The 21,374-nt window shown below is 39.3% G+C and overlaps 3 long non-coding RNA genes across 3 annotated transcripts in view; 1 reads left to right on the forward strand and 2 right to left on the reverse strand.

The window, feature by feature from the left end:
* Nucleotides 1-13,015, reverse strand: part of LOC106936934 (uncharacterized) — a 22,985-nt gene extending 9,970 nt beyond the window's left edge. The window contains exons 1-2 of the long non-coding RNA XR_001422263.1: nucleotides 13,003-13,015; nucleotides 11,437-11,439 (exon numbers count right to left, since the gene is read on the reverse strand). This is a non-coding gene — a long non-coding RNA (uncharacterized LOC106936934). The remainder of the gene's footprint in view (nucleotides 1-11,436; nucleotides 11,440-13,002) is intronic.
* Nucleotides 1-21,374, reverse strand: part of LOC106936935 (uncharacterized) — a 116,742-nt gene that overhangs the window by 45,188 nt on the left and 50,180 nt on the right. The gene's annotated exons all lie outside the window — the stretch shown is intronic.
* Nucleotides 462-1,947, forward strand: LOC106936932 (uncharacterized). Its single transcript, XR_001422262.1, has 3 exons — nucleotides 462-1,262; nucleotides 1,359-1,451; nucleotides 1,650-1,947. It is a non-coding gene; the product is annotated as an uncharacterized LOC106936932 (long non-coding RNA).

A 21,374-nucleotide genomic window follows, 5' to 3' on the forward strand; every position in this document is an offset into this window, starting at 1 on the left:
CTGGAGAGGCAGCAGCAACCCTCCTGACCCCACTAGAGACAAGGGTGTACAGAAAATGGATGGAAAATTTGCCAGGGATGACAATTGTGTTGAACTGTTTTATTCTGTGGTTATTGGACATCAGAATGTGTCTCTGGGAATAATAGTTGGATGCAACCACTGCTGTCACTGATCACAACTTTAAAAATGCACCTTAAGATTAAAAAGAGGAGAGTGTCTCAAGTAGATGCAAAGTTAGGTCTGTGGCAACATCACACTGATGTAGCTGAAGAAATTCACAGTAAAAATATTAAGATACCTTTGAAATGTAAACAAACAAAATAAAAAGCAGTTAATGCATGTTAACATCTTAATGCTAGCAGCTTTCCATCGATACATTTTCAATGGGTGCAGCGGGAGAGAGGGAATCAAAGTTTTATGAGCATGTACCAACTCGTGTTAGATGTGATTTTTCACTGTGAAAGAGTCTCAGACGAGGATATCTTATGAGCCGATTGTCTGAGCCTCCTATTAAAAAGCCTCTCCAACACCCCATTGAATCACACATTTCCTGACCCTGATTTCTGAGTCTGCTGCTATGATTAGCGTTCCCAGTGGAAGAACTTCAGATGGAGACAGGCTGCAGTTGGCAAACAAGGCTCTCTGGTTTTCAGTGCTCCTAAGAGCCAGCTGATCCCTGTTGGATGCAGAAATAGAAATTTCAATATATTTCTAATTGTAACTGGTTATGAGTATGTGGGCTGAGAATCAGAAGTGCTCTTCATAGCGCTTGGAAACCATAATGATGAGGAAAATAATGACTCTGGGGCTGGGATATTTTTATTTTTGTCCTTGAAACAAATGTTGCATTTACAAGTTTCCCTTCACAAACAGCTTTTTAACATGTTTCTTGTGTCTTTGTTTTAAACTAAGTGAGACCATATGTTCTCAAAAGCAGACTGGGCATAAATAATGAACAACAAATATCTCAGAATGCATGTTTAACCAGTGCTCCCATTGAATTATTTCTTATTATTTTTGATATAAACAATTTTTATCTTTAAGTCCTTGTTGTTTTTCTCTCCTCTCCTGCACTATAATCTCTGATGGTGAGGCTGTGACACCAGCTGCAAATCATTCGCTCATCATGGAGGACCAGTGGGGCTTCAAGCCAATCGCAGGGTTGTCCTATTTTAATCTTGTTCCTCTCTTGCAAAGATTTCAGAGTATTTACATGCTGTCTCCTTGTGTTTCAGAGCAACTCATCTGGAACTCACCTCAAGGTATGGATTGGAGTTTTAAAGTGATCTTCAAGCAATCCAATGTTTTACTCTCCCACCATATAATTTACCAAATCATCTTGCTTTCCTCCACAATAGTTCTACTATTGCTCTGTAAGAGTTCACCTACCTGCTACCGACTTAGCTCTTCATCCTAAACCTCTAATCCAGCTGGAGTTTAGCCACCATCAGGTAATCAAAGCAACAAAACACACACATATCACTTTAGTGCTCAGATGAACTCAGATTAATCTTTATATTTTGAATGAAATAAACACAAAAGATAAAAGGCTCGCACAAAAAAAACTCAGCTGAACCTTGGACAGTGAAACCTTTATTCAAGCTAAAAGTCTAAAAGACTCTTACTGTACCTTTCTTTTTTCTCTGCAGTTCAGTGTTTGTGCTAGTCCTGTGACTCACTGGTGACATGTTCCTGGTGTACCTCAACCCCCCAGTGGTTGGTGGCTGAGGTAGATTCAAACTACTTTCATTTTCCCAGTTGCACGAAGCCATTCTGAACATGATGCAAACGATTGTCTACTGTCGCCCCCTGCTGGCTCCGGAGGAGGGAATACTGCAAGTCAGTTATTCAGAACAATATGCTTGATTTCCTTTGACAGAAAATATTCAAAGTAAGCAATAAGCTTAGTTTGAGTATTGGATTAAACTTAATGCACTGACTGATAACTAGGATCAATTGCATTGCATGAANCAATAATCAATAATGTTACAAACTGACATTTTTGGCTCTTACATTTCCGGCCCCATAATTGCATATGGAGGAAAACATATCAATTATATAACATAACTTTAGCAAGAGCAAACATATATAGAATATATTCAAAACAGGGGTGCCATGAATGTCTTTATACAATGTCCTTTTTGTGAATCAAGCACAGCTTGTCAATGGGTCTTTCCAATGTGTTGGTCATCGTTTTCACAAGAACTTTACGAACAAGACCCTTCTTATCTGGCAAAGTTTTCAGGACTCTTCCCAAGACCCATGCATTCCTGGGAGCAGTTTCATCCATGATTAGGACCACATCATCCATTGCAAGGTTCTCTTTAATTTGAAACCACTTTTGACCTTCTTGAAGTGTGGGAAGATGCTCTTTTATCCACCGTTTCCAAAATAGGTCAGCAATGTACTGAGACTGCCTCCATCTTCTGCAAACATAGAGAGCTGCCTGTTGAAATAGTCCAGCTGGTAACAGAGGTTGTTTTTTCAGTAATAACAAATGGTTAGGAGTCAATGGTTCAATGTCACTAGGATCATCCGAAACACTTGTTATAGGTCTTGTATTAATGATAGCTTCAACCTCACAGAGCACCGTTTGGAGACCTTCATCATCAAGCATCTGCTGTTTCAGCACAGAGCTCAGGACTCTTTTCACAGATCGTACCTGCCTCTCCCAAACTCCACCATAATGAGAGCCGCTTGGTGGATTAAATATCCACTGAATCTCATTTTGTCTCAGTGTATCTTCAATTTTTGATTGGTTCCACTGCTGAATAGACTCGCGCAACTGTTTTTCAGCACCAACAAAGTTAGTGCCGTTGTCTGAGCGAAGCACCAGGACTTGTCCTCTTCGACACATAAATCTCCGTATAGCATTTATACAAGAGTCTGTGTCCAGTGAATGAGCCACTTCTATATGCACAGCTCTGATTGCAAGGCATGTAAATAGGACACCGTATCTTTTAACATTACTTCGTCCTCTCTTTATTTCGATTGGTCCAAAGAAATGGACACCTGTATTAGTGAAAGGTGGTGAATCAGGCAAAACTCGATCTTGTGGTAAGTCAGACATTTTTTGTTCTCCGGGTTTTCCATGAAGCTTTCGACATTTAGTACAGTTTGAAAGCAATTTTCTTATTGATGAATGTGCCTTGGGAATCCAATATTTCTGTCGTAATTGAGAAAGCACATAGTTTCTTCCACTATGTCCTGATCGTTCATGAATATTCCTGAGGATGTTTTGATATGTGCATGTCTTTTGAGAGAATGGCAGGATGTACAGCCTCTTCAGGCATGGCTGCATTGCAGAGTCTGCCACCAACTCTCAGCGTGTAATCAACAATGAGAGGATCTAATTTATAGATCTCACTGTTCCTTTTCACGCAAACGCCTCTTTGCAGAGATGAGATTTCTTCTGGAAACTGTTGGGGTTGGCTATACTGAACAACTGTCCTTTCTGCATCTTGCAGGTCTTGTACTGACATTGGATTCATTTTCATTTTAGTCTTGTATTCATCCATCCTTTTGACAGTATCTGCGTTGCTGGTTGACTTTGTCTTTGTTGGCTAAGTTGTAACAAGTTTTTTTTTTATCTTAGCATCCGTGCTACAGCCTTTTTTAACTTGTACCAGCTGGAATAGTACTCAATCAGCTGGTTTGTAGCACATGGAGCACTTGTTGTCAATATTAAGTTTACGTTTAGTTTCTTCTTCAACTCAGCATCATCATGGTCCACAGGTTTACTTTCATGACCTTGAGGCCATGACTCTTCTGGACTTTGAAGAAATGTTGGGCCTTTTATCCATTCTTCATTTTTTATAAAGTGTTCTGCTGTCAACCAACGTGATGCACAGTCTGCTGGATTGAGGGAAGGATTGACATATCTCCATTGAGATGGCTTTGTGTTTTCCCTTATAATTGCAACTCTATTTGCAACAAAAGTTTTGAATCTGTGCGTTTCAGATGAGATGTAAGATAACACTGTAGTGCTGTCAGTCCAAAACTGTGAGTCTTTTAAGTTGAGTTGCATTTCTTTCCTCAATATTTTGTCCATTTTTACAGCAACGACAGCAGCTGCAAGTTCCATTCTTGGTATTGTAGTCTGCTTTATTGGTGCAACACGGGCCTTTCCGATGATGAAAGCAGAATGAAATTTTCCTTCTTCATTCTTTATGGTCAGATATGTGACAGTCCCGTATCCCAACTCACTTGCAAGTGATGGAGTTTGGATGTAACGGTAGACTTGAACTCAGGTGGTTTTATGCATCTCTTAATGCTGAAACTTGAAAGCAAGTCAAGCTCATGCAACCACTTTTTCCAGTTTCTTGCAAATTCTTCAGGTATTTCTTCATCCCATCCAAGTTTGTTCTTGCACATTTGTTGAAGAAGGGCTTTTGGGAGAAGAGTGACAGGTGCTAGAAAACCCAGTGGATCATAAATTGAACTCACCACTGAGAGAACTCCTCATCTTGTCATCGGTCTGGTTTTCACATTGATGGTAAATGTGAAAGCATCACTTTCGGTACACCATTGAACTCCCAGTGCTCTTTCCTTAGGTAATGTATCATTACTTAGGTCCAGATCTTTGAACTCCTTTGCTCTCTCTTCTTTGGGGATGGTAGCCAACAGCTCCCGGCTGTTACTTGCCCATTTAGTAAGATGAAACCCTCCTGTGGCGCACAATGCAGTTAATTCTTCAACCATAACAATGGCCTTTGCATTGGTGTCCACAGCCTTTAGGCAGTCATCAACATAAAATTTATTTAGTACAGTTTCCACTGTTTCTGATGATGATTTGCTTTGATTATCCTCAGCTGTTCTTCTTAGTGCAAACATGGCACAGCTAGGTGAAGATGTGGCACCAAATGGATGGACAACCATCTTAAACTCTTCTAGGGATCTTGAGAAGTCGCCTTCAGGCCACCACAAGAACCTCAAAAGGTCTGTGTCTTCATTTGCAACCTTGACTTGATGATACATTGCTTGAATGTCTGCTGTCATTGCGACAGGACCCTGCCTGAACTGAGTGAGGACACCGATAAGGGAGTTAGCAAGGTCAGGTCCTTGTAGCAGTACATCATTCAGGGAAGTTCCTTGGAATGAAGCAGCACAATCGAAAACTACACGCAACTTCTTTTTACGAGGGTGGTACACACTATGATGTGGTATGTACCAAACCCTTCCATCCTGTCTGTTGCGTTGTTGATCCGGTACTTGTACTGCATAGCCCATTTCCATCATGTTTGAAATAAATGTTTTGTATTCATCATGGAACGATGGGTTTCTTTGAAATTTCCTCTTCAGATTAAGTGCACGTTGTTCAGCCAATTTTTTGTTGCATGGCATTGCGACAGGCTCATGTTTGACAGGAAGCTTCATACAGTAATGACAATTTATTGAACTCAATGAGCGAGTTACTTGTTCCATGAAGACAACCAACAGGTTGTCTTCATGAGACATCTCCAACTTGTCGTCACAGTTTCTTTCAGGGAAATCATGGTTGTATTGTTGCCTTGTGAGTTCTTCTATTGTTTGCAAAATGACTCCGTTGACAGTAACCTGTTGTTGCTTTTCAATTTGAGAACATGCTCCGTTGGGTTCTCTAAGGGGTCCATTTATTATCCAACCGAGTGGTGTTCTCACTGCATATGGTCCGTTGTCCTGGCTGTTTATCACTTTCCAGGGTCCCATGGCCTTGTATGCATTGTTTCCGATCAAAAGACTCACCATCAGCATTTATGCATGGGAATTTGACATCTTTCAGATATGGCCACTGATCCAGTTCTCCCTGTAGAGGGATGTTTGCTTTGCTCACTGGTATCTCCTTTTGTGTGAATACTTTTGGCAAGTCGATAAACATACATCCTTCCAAACCACTCACTTCCAGGTCTGTCAACATGTAGCTACCAACACTGGACTGTTTATTCATAGTTGTAAGAAAAATCTTTGTTTTTCTGCCTGTGAGATTGAGCTGTCTTGCTAAATCTTCGGTACAAAAACTACCAGAACTCCCTGGGTCAATAAAGGCATAAGTTTCAACCATTTTTGGACTTTTCTTTGATTTGATTCTTACAGGTACTATTGCAAGAATACCATCTTTGTCCCCAGTCAAATCATTTTCCTTAAGCACTGAGGCAAGAGCACTTGAGACCTGTGGTTCATTTTCATCACTGGTTGATTCAGGTTTAATTTCTTCAAGTCTTAAAACATGAAGCAGACTTGGATGTTTTTGAGCACAAAACTGACATGACATCTTTCGTTTGCAGTCTTTATTAAGATGTCCTCTGACCAAACAGCTGAAACAAAGTCCACATTTCTTCAGAAATTCAACCTTTTCTTTATGAGGTTTTTCTCTGAAAGTACTACACATTTCAAATGTGTGATTCTTTTAACAGAACAGACATGGAGTTGAAAAGGCAGTGTTGTTTGTATCTCTTTCTGGTTGAGCTTTAGTAGCTTTAATTGTAGTTTCTTCTTTACAGGTAATGTCTGTTGCAAAGCTACTTTTCTTGTGGCCATTGTCTTTCACACTTCTGGTATGTATCTTTCTTTTTTCTCGTTTTTCAGCTGGTTGATCCGGGTTTATACTTCCAAACAATGGATCTGTCATCAGCCGAGCTTGTTTGTCAATGAAAATCACCAAGTCTGTGAATTTGGCTCTTTTTTTTTGACATTTTTCTTGTAGTTCAAATGCATGTGCTCTCCATTTTTCTCGAATCTTATATGGTAGTTTAGATGTCAAGATTCTTATGTTGACAGGATTGTCCATCTCATCCAAGTAGTCAATGTCTTCCATAGCATTACAACAGCTGGTGAGGAAAAAAGAAAAAGAACTCAATGACTTTCCATCTTCAGGCTTAATTTGAGGCCACTGTAAGGCTTTGTCCATATAAGCTGAAGCAATCTGAATCTCATTTCCATACTGGATTTGTAGTAGCCCCATTGCTTCTTGAAGACTTCTGTGTGGCTGCATGTGTTGACAGCTCCGAACAAGATCTCTGACTTCACCTCTTGTATACTGTTCTAAATAGTACAGTTCATCAGCAGGGTTCTCAGTCCTTGTTTCAATAGCATGATTGAAAGCTCTCATGAAGGAATGGAAATGCAATGGATCACCATAAAAAACAGGAACATCAACTGAAGGCATCTGAGAAAGTTGTTGTTGTTTAACAAGAAGTTCAGTGATGTCATTCTGTTTTTGCATTACTTTGCAAAGTTCCTCTATATTATTACTCTGCTGTATGTTTTCATGTAACAGTTCAGATGAGTGAACATCAGTGACATGCTGGGTTGACTGAAAAACAGCGTCATGAGAAGTTGGTTGTTGCAAATCTCTTGGCATGCGGGGATGATGCATGTTTTCACCTTCCTTTTTGTGTGAAGGTTTTGCTTTCAAATGTTCCATCTTTGTTAACTGGAGCTTCATAGTCTTCATAAACCTTTATCTTGGCAGTAGCTTCTGCTATTGCAGTTTCAACATCTAACTGTTCTTTCTTAGCTTTTAATTTAGCCTCTTCTAATTCCAACGATCCAGTCACTTTGGATCTTTTATTTGACACTGAAGCAACAGATACACTGTCCATAGGACTCACTTCTTCATCTAACCGATGGTCATCTGTAGATTTCCTTTTCTGTTCTTTAATCCATGTTTCAGTTTTTTTTTTCAAAATAGACTTAAACTGATCATATTTTGGCTGAAACCAATATTCTTGGTCAACATGTTGTTCATCTTCATGAAGAATCTCCAAAACTGCATGATTGGATTTACTAAACTCTTCAAGAAGTGTTTGAAATAATGGTAAATGTTCTTCTTCAATCTGGATCAAACTTCCATCATTTTGCAGTAAACTTTCAATCTCCTTAGATTTAGCTGTCAGCTGACCAAATTTGTATCTTCTTACGTTGATCAGTTTGTGGAGTTTAGAATCCAGAGCCTTTTCTGTGAGCTTTGGCGCCCTCTTTTGGTCATCTTCGGTCACTGCAACGTTCAAGTCTGACTCCTCCGCCATTATGACCTTTTCACTTTTTAAAAGTCGTTATTACGTTGCTCTTCGGCTTCAATAAGAACACAATGTCATCCGTCTTTTCACCCGTATGAACAGTTTTTTGGCTTATGTAGTAGCTGCTTATTCGTTTAGTGTAAGCCACTATATTGTTTAACAAGCTTCCGTTTTCTGTCGTTGACCTTCATTAGCTTAGCTCTCAGTTGACGCGTTTCTGTCCCACGATATGTCTTTGTGCATCTTTCAGTGAATTAAAGAAGTACTTACAACATCCATACAAAGTCTGACGAACTTTACTTTTCTTTGAGCAGATGTTACAGATGATTCTTTAATCTTGCACAGCATTCCACATGTAAAGTAATGTAACTTAACGGTCAAAAAACTGTATAGAGCTTAGTTGAATGCACCACATTCAACTTCCTTTCATAAAACTAAGTGACACAGCACTTTTTACACAATTTCAAATCCGCCCATTAGGTGGCGCTTTTCTACAAAAAACATAAGGAAATGGAATCTTATTATCAAATATCTAAATATGCAAACAGCATACACAATAATCAATAATGTTACAAACTGANATTGTTTTCACAGATTATCTGTCTCATAACAAACCAACAGCTTTAACAAATATGGAGAAAACATATTTTTTATTAAAGTTATGTACTGCAGCTTGAATAAAATGCAACTACATAACATTTTTGAGAAGTCTGTATTGCTTTATGTGTATTTTGCAAGTTGCTTTTGACTGTTGCTCATGGGGAGACTTTTCAGTATCTAAAACTAAGAAAAAATTTAAGCAACCTAGTTACATACTGGATGTGGACTGTTGGATGTTAAATTCATGAGCAGTAAATATTGTGCTAATTATCAGTATTGAACCAAAGAAAGCAAGGCAGATGCAAGCCTTTAAAATTGTGACACTTTTTATGGGTCAAATAGACTCAAAAAACTGTAACAGCAGCTGTGTGGGGGTCCAAACAAAGTTTTTGTCAGGGGGCCCAAGATTCCTGGTGGCGCCTCTGCTGGTGTTAAATGCTGTCGTTTCCAGGTTCCAGTTAAGAGTCTACCTGCGGCATTTTGAATCACTTGGAGATTGTCGTGTTGGTATCAGGTTTTCTAACCGACATGCAGAACACGACTCTGGAGACATGAAAATTTAAAAGGTTTATTGCAAAGATGACAAATATGACAGTAAACGAGGGTCTGGTCCAGGTAAGCGTCTGACAGGAGCGCCGGGTGTCTATGGAGGACAGATATGGTGAGTTCAGGGTGACTGGGATTTTACAGAGTGGAATGATCCAGTGAGGCTTACTTCTTTGATTGAGCTTCCAGACCGGGAGGGGGCTTCTGCGGTTCCGGGGCTTCGTCAGTGGAGGCTGGTGACTGAGGCTGTGTTGGAGGGCGGACAGGTAGGATCTGGAGCTTACGGAGTTTTGCTTCGGAAGGGAAATGCCAACTGGATGATCTAGTGAAAGTAAACATCTGAGAGGTTCAGAGGGCTCAGTCATCTGGTGGGTGACACGACGTCTCAAGGAACGGATTCTGAAAGCCAATGCTTTGGCTAAACCAGGTAATGCCAGGGCGTCACAGGAAACACCTGAGAATGAGACACAGGGAAATTATCATCACACAAATGGGACTTGGTCAGAGAGAGCACTAGGTTGAGCCTGTACCATTACTGGCTAACACTCTAGCAGAGCTGTGTCGGCAGCTTCCTCCAGTCATACTCCTCCAGATGACGGAATAGGTGTCAGGTGTGCTGAACAGCAGACGCCGACACGCCCTCAGATGGAACAGCCTCAGGGCCCCCTCTGGTGGAAAAACACTAACAAAACCCCCGGATCCCAACAGAGATGTAAAGAAGATTGGTCCATATTTTTATATGATGAGTTACAGTAATCTAAGGATGTAGTAATGAAGGCGTGAATACGTTTCTCAAAGTCTTTGATACAGAAGCTACATTTAACCTTTGCTCGAAGCCACGGATGAAAAATACTAGACTTCACATCAGAACTTACCTGCTTATTCAATTTCAGACAACTGTCAAAAATTACACCAAGATTCCTAATAGAAGATTGATAAAAAGGAGCAAGGAAGTCACACATTTTGTGAGGCCTCCAGTGTTGGAAACTACTTTGCTATCAATCTTAAAGCATTAAGCTGATAATCCAGGCAATCTTTAGGGGTTTTGAAGATACTTATACATTTCAGTATATGTATGATCTGGTGAACTGGATGAAATAAGGTTCTTTTGTCCAAACAATTTCATTAGAGTTTTATTTTGATTCAAGTGAAGAAAATGTTGGTTTATCCACAATCTGTCAAAGACTGTAGGCAATTGTCTTTATTGTGTAATTTCTTTAGGTACATGTAATATGCCCAAAAGGGAGACATTTTTTGAAAATGTTCTTAGTAAAACTGAATTAAATGATATACAGACATAAATCTTTGTTTTATATTTGCTTGCTTCCTTGAAACCAGAGAGATCTTGTAGGTTCAACACTAGATTATCTGGCATATGGTCCTTTCTTTAATTAGATTAATCTTATGTTATAAAATAACAGAGAAACAACAAAACACTCCAATAATACCAACCAGCATGACTCTGCATTTTATTACTGCCAATACATTGCAATAATAAGATACTATTAAACTGAGAAGTGCAAACAAGCGTGGTGCAGTGAGGGTCTTTTTTCTTGTGTGTACACTGGAACCACACTTGCATGCTTACCCAAAAGAGTAGTTCATACAGCTTCGCATGTTTGAGGTAGTGGAGACTGACTCCCCGCTCTGCTCAGGGGTGGAAAAACCTCAAAGGGAGGTTGAAGAGTTCATTTTTCAATTTACTAAAAAGAGTGGGAAGAGAAAATGTTGGCTTTGAAGAATAAAGTAATGCGGAGCTTGCTAGGAGCTGGATTTCCTGCGTGATTTGCATTAAAGGCTGCACATCAAAAGTCAGGGACGACCTCTTTAAATATTTAAATGCAGTTTGTAACAAGCAGCATCACAACCTCTATCAAAGGCTGTTGGATTCAGGCAGAAAATGGGAGATTCCTTCCACATGTCAGCCATGTGTTCTCCAGCCTGCAGCTATGACAGCCATCCCTCCATCTTTCCCCAGGAGAATAGCTTCCTGACAAGTAGCTGAGGTAGTGTTGAAGATGTTTCCCCATACAGAAGGAGCTCTATAGTCCACAGCATATTGGGTGGGAAAGGAAGAGGTAGGTGGGTGGGAAAAAGGAGGGGAAGGTGGGGGAATTGCTGTCATGGCACTTCTGCCAGACAGCAGGAACAGCAGCTGACTTGTTTGTGGCCCACAATGCACATGCTGTCTTTACAGCTGCAAGCATGTCAAAATATTTACAGCATAATTCAGGAGAATGACTGACACTGTTAGATCATTGCATGGAGCATGAAAAGCAAATCTGCATCAAACATGCTCAGAATGGAGCACAATAAATCAGAATGGAGCACAATACATCAAATTCAAAATTAATTCTTCTGCTGCGTTTCTGGGCAAACACAATCTCCTTCATATATCAAATGTAATGGGACTGCCGATTCATCTTGCAGTGTTTTAGGTTGAGCTGTAACATCACATGGACAAATATCAGGTGTGGAGTAAAGTCGGACTGAAACTCCAAATAATGAACATATATTTAGGGAAATAGACCGGTTTTGAATGAATGTTAATACAGCCTAAATGCCCATTTGCTCATTAATCACACTGATTAATCTCTGCAATTAACTTTAGAGATTGAACTATGTTCTTTTAAAATGCTAACTCATCATCACCAATGCTGCAATGTTAACAGTATTTAGATTTTTTTGAATGCTTTTTAATTGGTTCTAATAATTATTTTCAGGTGTTATCTGACAATCATTTCAGTAAGGAGCCCTCCAGGGGACATGGGGAAAATGTTTTCTTTTGCGTTCCCTCGCAATAATCTACTGATCAGTTCATGCGACATAATTGATACTGTAAGCCTTTCTTTGGGGCCGCCGTACTTATGCTTTAATATAAGGTTATGTAAGGTTTTTCCATGAATGTTAATATCGCATTGTGAAATGTCTGACGTTTTATATATTTTTCTTTAGTATAGAAAGGCACCACAAACCTATGATATAAATGATATAAACAGAAACGTTCTATAGGTAGGAAAGAAATAAAAATACATCCAAACTATTTGGATTATTTCTGAGTTATTATCAGGTCATCTGACAGTTTTGATTGTGTCTCTGTTGTGTTTGTAGTCTGAATGGTTTACAGGGCTGCTTTCAGTGCCGTTCCAGCTTGGCCTTACCAGACATAAACATCCAGTTAAATAGAGTTTCAATCAGTTTTTGCACCAAAGAGTTAATAATAATAAACACATTTTCACTGAGGCTCTGTAAGAGCCGTGTGAATGAAATAAGTAATTATTAAGTAATTATTCCTGATATGACAGGAGCAGCGGCTTCGACACCTGGTGGTGGGTGTGTCGATGTGACTGTCATTAAGTATGAATAGGAAGGTTGCTGGTGCGGTGGCTCTGTGTGTATCAGAAAGCGGGTGATCAGGGTGGTCAGTCCTCGCAAAGTTTGGAGCATGACAATGAAAATAAAATAAATCGAAAATTGTGACAGAACAAAGAAGAGGTTAGGAGTTGATTGATACATGGACAGATGAGATTCTCTAAGTTAACCCAGTGCGGCCCTCTACCACCTGCCATGTTTTATAATAATAAAAAGTGTATTATTAACTTCTTGGTGCAAAAAAAATGATTGAAAGTCAATTTATGCACTGCATGTTTATGTCTGTGTAAGGTTGAGATGGATCTGCACATGGAAACAGCCTTTAAACCGTTCAGACTTCCAGCACAAAAGAGACACAATCAAAACTGTCTATGACTTCTTATCCTGCGACAATAACTCAGAAATAGTCCAAATAGTAGGGCCCCCTAAGTGGAAGTGATTTTTTTTTAGTAATGATTTTTATGTCATTATATAAACAAAAACACACAAATTCATTATAAAATTGTGATTTTTTTTTACGATAATATATATTCGATAATGTATGTAGAAATCTTTCTTATATGGAAAAAAAGAAAATTAAAAAATAAATTGCTCTTGGGGGGCCCCCCGGTGGCCGCGGTCGGTACCGCACTGTACCGTAATATGAGCTGCAATGAGCAGCAATGTCGCTAAAAAAGACTTATCCTTCAGGGAGAGAGGAAAGAAAGAGGAAGAAAAGGAAAGGAGAGAGAATAGAATAAAGACAAGATAAAGGTATGTTTTTCTTGATAATGTTCTGTTTATCAGAAAGATTTGTGGAGCCACTAATAGAAACTTAGCTTAATAGCGACCTTGAACAGTCCAGCCCAACATTTATGCTACAATGTTTGTATTTGTGTGAAGCTGAGTTTTAACTTTAAATTTGTCATGAACGATGGTTTGTGGTGAGGATATGGACACAGGCAGACCCAGGATGTATGTGAAAATGATGATCTCCAAGGAACGGAACAGCACGGAGAACCAGGCGACATACGACACGACGAGGATCCGACACAGACAAAGACAACAGGTGGGGTTAAATACACAGGGAAGGTAATCAGGGAACTGGATACAGCTGGGAGCAATCAACAGGGAAGACAGATTCACAGGGGAAACTGGACTAACAGAAAAACCTAAAAAACTACACAGAAAACACAGATCCTAACAAAATTAGTTGATTCTCATGGTTAGGTCTGCATATTTCTGAGGGTTTTTGGCTTCAAAATGGCGCGATAACATTTGATAATTAAAACGTCTCAATGTTTGACATTGTCTAGCAAAATGTTTTTACATCAGGCTACATGGCTACTACATTAATATATCAATGAGCTACACTAAGCTATATACAGGGGCGGATCTACTGGGGTGGCATGGGGTGGTAGTTGCCACCCTAAACGAGAGCCTTGCCACCTTGTTGCCACCCCAGCTAGCGACAATGAATTCAATAAATAGTTATGGCAAATCGGACATTAAGCGCATGAAACTCTTTTTTCCGACAACATTGAATGCAACACATTGTAACCTGACAACCACTACTACGTAGCGGGAAGTGCGAGAGAAGGACAGAGCGCCAGCAGCATTGATATATATTACTGGACTGGACATTACGTGATTTATCGCAAGTCACACATGCGCAGTTTCTGTCCATTGAGTCAGAAATATCGGTGGTCAGGAAAATACTACAATCACGCAAAGAATCAGAACAACGGACGCAATGTTTAGCAGTTAAGTCAATCATAGATAATGGTAATAAGGGCTTCAGATTTCACAGGTGTGGAAAAAGTTTTAATTTAAAGAAAACATTGAACAAGTGAGCAGTGGGTCAGTTATTCTAGCCTAACTGTTGCTGGCCTGGTATTGACTTTGATAACCTTAGCATGTGCTGCGCAGTTCGGTGTGTTTTGGTTCCGTTAGCACTAAACAACCCAAGTCATCAGTAGAGCAACTGTTTAAATCAGCTAATCAACCACCGCGGTGTTCAGGCGAAAACTTATTAATAATCACAATATAGACATTAAGCCTGACAACATAATGTAACAGACTGGATGTTCTGTTTTAGTGTTTTTGCTACTTTTTTGTGTGGGAAATGTTTGCTTTTTGGTGTTGATTCCCCTGATCGGTAATCTCTGCTCTATCTGCTCGTTGAGCTGTTGTTTGTCGGTTGCCATGGCAACGGGTCCGTGTGTAATGCCGACATACAGAGGGAGAAAAGGCGGAATAGAAGTTGTTGGAGCTATTTTTTCTTTCTTTCTTCATCCATTTGAATTTTGTTACTTTATTCTTAAATTTCTATTTTTTTGTATTATTTACAGAGTTTATTTGTAGGTTGATAATTGTTGATTTTATTTATTTTTACAGGAAGTAATGTGGTCAGTCCACTTTCTATAAGTGCAGGGGCCTGGTGAAGGACCACCAGGCATTTGGGTTTGGGGCCGATGGTTTTTACCAGAGCAAGNGCTGTAGACTTTGCTGTTTTGCATTAGCTTTAACTGGTAGCGACAAATATTTACAAGCCACCATTGTCTTGATGCAGAATCGCTTGGAAATCCATGAAAACTAAAAAGCCCAATATATTTGGAAGACAACAATGTTCATAGTATTGCTTTATTTGTGTCTGAAATACGACTTTGTCTTTTCTAGCTGTCATGGTAACTCAAAGCGGAAACAAGAAAGCCCCATTTGCTCATGCAGATGTGATGTCAGTGCCATAAGTGCAAAGAGCCCATTGTTAAGAACTGTGAGCTGTGCTGAAGTAAATAAAGAAGAGACATCCAAACACATGATGAGAGTGGAACTCCTTCCTAAAGTTGAAGATATCACAGATTTCAAAAGAAAATAAAAACGTGAGATCGCCGATATTATAGGAAATAGCACCATCCTTCATGTCTGGCCTGCAATGGTCCCATTTCCTAATATAAAACTTTCTCCATGTTGAAAAGTGACATCAACTCACAATTTTTTATTCTGACAGGGGTTAAGAATGAACTGACTGTTAATGTTACTGGAGTGCAGGTAAACGGCTGAATGCATTGCTACTCACTAAGGGTCCTAAAGGGCCTCTGATGGGGTATCAAGGAAAAGAACCCAGGCTTCAGGGCGTTTGTGATGATGACGTCAAACAGCTGCTCAAAGTCCTTCCTGTGACATCAAGACAAAAAACAAGTTTTGCTGAAATACACTGACTACAGGAGCAGCAAAAAACTGAACAGTTTCCCTTGCCTTTGTTTCTAAAGAAAAGCATGCAGAACTAGACAGCGTTGTCTAGGGACTGTTGAAAAAGTATTGAAGCAGAGCAGATTTCTTACTTTGAATCATGGGGGAAAAAAAACAAAAAACATTTCCACACGAGATGCCCCTGAATGGAGGCATTTCCTAAGGCTTTTTGTGGGTAAGGAGGTATCTAGACCTTCAGCCATGAGAGTTTATATAATATATACACCTAACAGTGTAAGTAATTCTATATGACTGAATATAAATAAATAAGGATGCACATGCAAGTGTTAATCTATAACATATAAATAAGTGCAGAGAAAATTAGATTTAAGTTACTCAGACTCAGGCATCGTCTACCCAAGTCTGAGTAGACAATGCTCAGATTGTAGCCATTATTTCTGTAATGGCTACAAAGTCAAAGTTTCCTCAGGTGACTTTGGCCCTTTCAGCATGAAGTGTCAGTGTTAACAGTCCAATTTATTGTCAATGTGGAGTCTTGGACTGTAGTGGCTGCTTATTCGTTTAGTGTAAGCCACTATATTGTTTAACAAGCTTCCGTTTTCTGTCGTTGACCTTCATTAGCTTAGCTCTCAGTTGACGCGTTTCTGTCCCACGATATGTCTTTGTGCATCTTTCAGTGAATTAAAGAAGTACTTACAACATCCATACAAGTCTGACGAACTTTACTTGTCTTTGAACAGATGTTACAGATGATTCTTTAATCTTGCACAGCATTCCACATGTAAAGTAATGTAACTTAACGGTCAAAAAACTGTATAGAGCTTAGTTGAATGTGCCACATTCAACTTCCTTTCATAAAACTAAGTGACACAGCACTTTTTACACAATTTCAATTACGCCCATTAGGTGGCGCTTTTCTACAAAAAACATAAGGAAATGGAATCTTATTATCAAATATCTAAATATGCAAACAGCATACACAATAATCAATAATGTTACAAACTGACATTTTTGGCTCTTACACAGACATTTATAATTCTCCACAATGTCCACATTGACTCCCTGGATGGTAATAGGGGTCACCTACTTCCTGGTCCTCCTCCTCAGATTCACCACCAGCTCCTTGGTTTTTGCCACATTGACAAAGACCAAAGAACCACCACAGATGGTGCTGATTGCAGAGAAGTCAAAAAACATAATTCTTACAGGTGGTCCACATCTGGTCCAGGTGAGTTTATACTTGCTTGAGCAGGAAGATGGTGGTGTCCTCAACTACAAGTATGGGCTGGTAGACAAATTGTAAGGGGTCTAAAAGTGGTTGGACCAGGAGCCAAAGCGACTCCAGGACAAGTCTGTCCAGGGTCTCCATGATGTGGGAGGTCAGTGCCACAGACCTGCTGTCCTTGGAAACACAGGGAAGCTGCGTCTTTTGCACTGAAACAATGCAGGATGTTTTCCACATCGCAGGGACCTCTGAAGGCTCATGCTCTCCAGCTCATTTGGAGTTGGACAGCTCCTGTAGAACGCAGGTTTTGGGCATCCTTGGTGTACATCATCAAGGCCTGCAGCCTTGGAGTCTCACTAGTTGTCTTCTAACATCTTTGGGAGGAAATCCCAGGTGGGTCAAATCCCCCCCAATCTTGGAAATGTGTAGATTTGGCCACTCCCACCTCCCCCCAAAAAATAACTAAAGAAACCTTAGTATTTAAACAATATCAATATGAAAAGGCAAAAGAAACAAACAAAATAAATCCACCATTCATATAAGAAAAAATAAGGATGAATTTTTAGGTCCCTTGCCATTATTAAAACAATGGTTTAGTTCAATGTGTAGGAGGAGGAACAGCAGCACTTTGGAATTACACAAACTCTGTCAGAGCCGTCTGAAGTAAGGAGCTAACTGTGGTTCTGCAACATAAACAAAAACAAACACCAGTAAGTAAATACTTGTTGAGATTTCTTGTTCAGTATTCATGTTCACAATGAACCACACTTCTATTCATCAGATAGCTGTGTTAACTTTATTGCTAATTTTCAGGTTCAACTTCTTCTGTAGAACAGTGCCGCCTACAGAAAAGAACTCTGTCTCATTGCCCCAGTGGCAATGAGACAGATACATAATATTAATATTACATAATATTAATAATATACACATACATAATATTAAACAGAAAGTGACAGGATTCTACAGAGCCGCCCTGGGGAAATGAGAATTTTTTTTTCTTTTGCATTCCCTCGCAATAATCTACTGATTAGTTCATGCGGCAATTGAATTGAACACTGTAAGCCCTTATGGTGGCCGCCATACTTTCTGCTTTATTACAAGGTTATGTTGAGGGTTTTCCATGTTAATATCTCCTTGTGAAATATCTGACGTTTTATATCTCTTTTTTTAGTATAGAAAGGCACAACAAACTTATGATATAAACAGAAACTTTCCGTAAGTACGAAATAAATAAAAATACATCCAAACTATTTGGATTATTTCTGAGTTATTATCAGGTCATCTGACAGTTTTGATTGTGTCTCTGTTGTGTTTGTAGTCTGAATGGTTTACAGGGCTGCTTTCAGTGCCGTTCCAGCTTGGCCTTACCAGACATAAACATCCAGTTAAATAGAGTTTCAATCAGTTTTTGCACCAAAGAGTTAATAATAATAAACACATTTTCACTGAGGCTCTGTAAGAGCCGTGTGAATGAAATAAGTAATTATTGATATGACAGGAGCAGCGGCTTCGACACCTGGTGGTGGGTGTGTCGATGTGACTGTCATTAAGTATGAATAGGAAGGTTGCTGGTGCAGTGGCTCTGTGTGTATCAGGAAGCGGGTGATCAGGGTGGTCAGTCCTAGCAAAGTTTGGAGCATGACAATGAAAATAAAATAAATCGAAAATTGTGACAGAACAAAGAAGAGGTTAGGAGTTGATTGATACATGGACAGATGAGATTCTCTAAGTTAACCCAGTGCGGCCCTCTACCACCATTAGTTTGCTGTCTTTTCTAATAATAAAACGTGTGAAAACATGACATTGATGAGCTCACTCAGTGAGCTCATCAATGTCCTCCATATTCTGCTCACAAAGAGCCTGCCAGTCAGTGGCCTCAAAATATCCTTGTCGTGTGTCAGTGACCTCCTCTGACCACCTCCTCACTGTCCTCATGGTTGCCTGCCGGTTTCATTGCAATCAACTGATCTCTGGTGTAAACGATGCGGCCAAGTTGTTGTGGCCAAGTATCTCTACAGTGAAGAAAAAGATTATGACTCAAAACACGAGAAGGAGTAACTGCAGCAGGCTGCATACACGTTGGCACATGCACACTACAGTATCAGAAACACATGAAACAGCGTGTTCAGGTGAGGTCCTTGAATTGGCCCAAGTCGGGTCATCCACAGGGTGGCAAACCGAGACTCGCACTCGGGTGTCTAGAACAAAGATAGGCAATTTCAATCCTTGTGGGATTCTTGCATTAAAGACATGTCCAGTCACTAACACACATCAATCTAACAGTGGTGTTAGACCCCTCTTTAGATTGAAGGTGGTTATTTCTCCAGTTCATTAAAATTTGGTGAAATGTTAAAGAACCAAGCAATTTTTCAATATGTAAAGATAATAAATAAATGCTACTTTTGTCAGACTGTTTACACTAATAGTACAAGAAATATTTAAAAAAAATTTGTCTTTGCATTAAAAACAATTTATTTAAAATCAAAGTTTCTTTGAAGAAAATGTTTTTATTCCCTTTTGTGCAAGTCTGATCTTTTGTAGTTAAATAAATTCTGAATAAGTTTCCTACTGTCGATTTTGTACAGAAAAGTTATTTTGTTTCACACAGTGAAGTAGCTTTTAAATATTTTACATATGTACAACATATACATCTGCAAATAAGCAAATTTTTTGCAAATAATTGGGAGTTGTGTTCCATAGAAAAATTCACCAATACTGTACTGTGAAAAGGCAACATAAATATTCAGCATGTAACTGAAAATCCACGTGCTTCTCATGATTCTTATAACTTCAAAATCTCAGTATTATGTCATTTCCTTCCTTATTTTTTATTTTAGTTTTATTAAAACAAATCCCTGCAATGGACTGGCAACCTGTCTAGGGTGACCCTGCCTCTCGCCCATCAATAGCTAGAGATAAGCACCAGCACACCTGGCGACCCCTCTAGGGATAAGCATGGGGGGATGGATACCCATGCTCTTTTTTGTTATCCAATATCACAAAGATTCAAGACTCCTGTTCAAGGAGGTTCAGTGCAGTGGTAACAGCGACACCAGACTTTACCACCAACACTGGACCTCCATGGGCCTGGTTGGATCGGTGATGTCAGTATAGCTCCTGTTAGCATCTGAAAGAGTGTTCAGCTCTCCCCGTCTCAGCACGGCATTCATTTTATTTTTAGCTTGTTAAGGTAACGATGACCTGTTAGAGCCTTCGTTGGTTCTGCTGGTATAAATGAGTGTTCTGGAGAAATGTCCAGGTTCCAGATTAGGTCCTTCGGACGTTGTGTCCCACTCCGGCTCTCGCACTTCGTTCTCCTTTCTTTCATGTGGGAAATTATCCAGATTTGCCTAAATTTTTAGTTTAATTTTTTTTTTTAATTACAGCCAATAGTGACACAGTGTAGCATTATCTAAAATTACGTCAGTCAAACGCAATATGATAAGTACTCCGGTAAAGTTAGCCTTCCTGTGTTTACTCTATGGACTCCAGTACAGAATAGACCAGAATGCATCATCGACCCATTGGTGAAAAAATGGCGACCTCTATGGGTGAAAGATATATAAAAGATATAAAATTTTTTTTTAAGTAATTATGAATTTTGGCATATCACAAACAGCAATTTTTTTGAGTAATAGGAAAATGGCAACATATTTAAGCCAACATGTTCAACTAGTCCTTGATCCTTTTAAGGAATCATATAGTGATGCTGATGACCTGACTGATGTTATAAGTAGCTATGTGACTTTCTGTTAAGTCTGTGTAATAAAAAAAAACAATTAAAATATTTCCAAATAGCAAACCCTGGATGTCAAAATTGTTGAAAAATCTGTTGAACAAAACAAGAAAGGCATTCTGTGAAGGAAAGCTTGAAGAGGTGAATTTGCTTAAAATAGAAATTAAGAATGAAATATAAAATGCAAAATTGAATTACAAGGAAAAGCTGGAAATATTTTTCCAGCTTTTCCTTGTAACCTTGTCTATAAAAGATTAGGCCCAGTTTGTAATGGTTTATAAACAATTTTAAGATCAGAGATTAAGTGCATCAGAAAGGTTGTTCTTACTGGTTTTAATTCTGATAGCCGATTGGCAAGTGAGTTCAACATGTTTTACCTTAGGTTTGATTCTTTTGATTTTTTAGTAATGAGATTTCAAATCTGAAAAACAAACTTCTCTGCTCTGGTCACATCCCCTTTGATGTTCTCTCTATGGCTGAATCTTTTAGATGCTGTAAACCTGGAAAAAGCCCAGGTCTTAATGATTTTAAACCTGCTACACTGATTTCCCTCGTCATGAAAGCCTTTGAAAAAAAATTATAAAGAGTGATCATCTTATCAAGACTCGACAGCTATTCGGTCCTTTGCAGTTTCCCTGTAGGGTCAGGACAGAGCTGCACCACCAGAAACCGACAAACACTGAAGAGAAGAAGAGCTATGATTAAT

This window comes from Poecilia latipinna, unplaced genomic scaffold, assembly GCF_001443285.1.
Source record: "Poecilia latipinna isolate Pla-1442-1.1 unplaced genomic scaffold, P_latipinna-1.0 Scaffold2244, whole genome shotgun sequence".
Classification (NCBI taxonomy): Eukaryota; Metazoa; Chordata; class Actinopteri; order Cyprinodontiformes; family Poeciliidae; genus Poecilia; species Poecilia latipinna.